The sequence below is a fragment of the Gymnogyps californianus genome, unplaced genomic scaffold (genome assembly GCF_018139145.2).
Source record: "Gymnogyps californianus isolate 813 unplaced genomic scaffold, ASM1813914v2 HiC_scaffold_448, whole genome shotgun sequence".
Lineage (NCBI taxonomy): Eukaryota > Metazoa > Chordata > Aves > Accipitriformes > Cathartidae > Gymnogyps > Gymnogyps californianus.
Genome location: NW_026114343.1, coordinates 3,412 through 5,402, shown reverse-complemented (window position 1 = coordinate 5,402; position 1,991 = coordinate 3,412). Strand labels below are relative to the sequence as shown.

Here is a 1,991-nt window from a genome sequence, read left to right as displayed (position 1 = left end):
GTGGGAATGGTTCAAAGCTGCGCCATGGGAGGTTTAGACTGGACGTTAGGAAGCATTTCTTTTTCACACCTGGACAACGGGGCTGATGGCTCTCCCAGGGCAGCCCTGGAAGGAGCTGGGACAAGGTGTTCATTCCTCAGGAGCCTGTAATTTGGGTTCCCACCTGCCACTGTGCCTCTGTGCTCTTCTCAGGTTGTGGAGATGGGTTCTTGATGAGCTGGTGGCTCTCCTGTGATGGGCCTGGGAGCAGCTGGGGCAGGGTATTAACTGAGTTACTCCTCCTGCCATTGTCAGTGCCTTCTTTGTGTGTGCAGATGAGCTTCTTATCGCTTAACCTAACACAATCCAACAAGAACATAAATCTCCTGAGGCATCTGTATTTGGAGGTTACATACATATGCATTGGTATTGCTTAACATATGAGAGCAGACATTGGAATTGCTGTCCAGAAATGCACCAGGATTAGGGGAAAAGCTGCATTGTTGCACGGGCAATGGCTTCTTCAGGGCCAGTATCACAGTCTTGTTTCTAAGACTGTAGATGAACGGATTTAAGAATGGGTACAGGACAGTGTTCAGCAAAGCTACAACTCTGTTTGTCTCCAAGGAAACATCTTCTGAAGGACACACATAGAGAGCAATGCAGCTCCCATATGCAATGGCCAAGGTGATGAGATGGGAAGAACAGGTAGTAAAAGCTTTTTTCCTCCCAGAGGCTGCTGGAAGGTGTAGAATACAGAAAAGGATGCCCATGTAAAATGCCAGAGTTAAACATAAGGAACCCAGTATGACCAATGATGATAAAAGAGTCTATTTTCCAAAGCAGGCTGGTGTCAGAGCAGGACAATTTGAATAAGGGCGAGTTGTCACAAAAAAAATGGTGGATCTTGTTCGAGCCACAGAAAGTCAGCTTGTAGAGGAGGACCAGATGGTAACTCGAGAGCGTGATGCCTATGACCCAAGCGGCAACAACCAGGTGGATGCAGAGCTGAGGCTTCATGATGGCAGCATAATGCAAAGGCTGGCAGATGGCAACATAGCGGTCAAAGGACATGACAACAAGTAGAACAAGCTCTGTACCGCCCAGGCAAATAGAAATAGCATTGGGCAAAGCAGGTGCTTAGTGAGATTGTTCTCCTACCAGAACTCAGGATCACAAACAATTTGATGCTTGTGGAGGATGTAAACCAGATTTCCAGGAAGGACAGATTGCTGATGAAAAAGTACATGGGGGTTTGCAGGCGGTGATCCACACACACGAGGAAGATGATGGTTGCGTTCCCCATCACTGTTGTCAGGTATATGAGCAGAAGGACCAGAGAGAGAAAGAGCTGTAGGCTTTGATCAAGCCCCGAGAAACCCTCTAGGATGAACTCAGTAACTGCAGATTCATTTTCTGCTCCCATGCTGAATTTCAGTTCATCCTGCCGAGACAGGAACATGGCAAAAAGCAAGTGTGATAATTTCACAGTCTGGATGAAAAGTTCGGTCCTTCCTTTTCTGCTTCTTTCCTTTCCCGCAATCTTCCTATATAACACAGAGAGAGAGCCTTCAAGCATTGCTCACACCCTGATTTTTATGTTGTACATTTCAGTTAGAGTCCTCAGAGCATTTCCTGTCTTCTTTCTACCTTTTTCAAACACTCACAAAGGATTCTTTCTCCAGGACAGAAGATTTTAAAGAGGCTGTTAGCTATTTCACCCCATTCCTGGGAAATTCCAAATTCACTCAGACCTATTGCAAACATCTGTCACACCTCTGTGCCAAACTCATCTCTTCTATTGCACAAATGCTAAACCATCAAATCAAATCAAATCAAATCAAACCAAACATGTATGTTGAAAGCTATTCTTTCTACTTTTCAGTACTTGCCTTTTTGGACTAGGAATCCCTGAGAATCTGTTGATTTCAAAAGAAGTAATGTCAAGTATCTCTTCTGTAATGCCCTGCTTTCTTCCACAGCTTCTTGCTCTCTGTTTCTTCAGCAAAGGG

General features: G+C 45.2%; 1 pseudogene; it reads right to left on the bottom strand.

The window, feature by feature from the left end:
* Window positions 1–462: 462 nt before the first annotated feature.
* Window positions 463–1,405, bottom strand: LOC127028860 (olfactory receptor 49-like; annotated as a pseudogene).
* Between the last annotated feature and the right edge of the window lie 586 nt (window positions 1,406–1,991).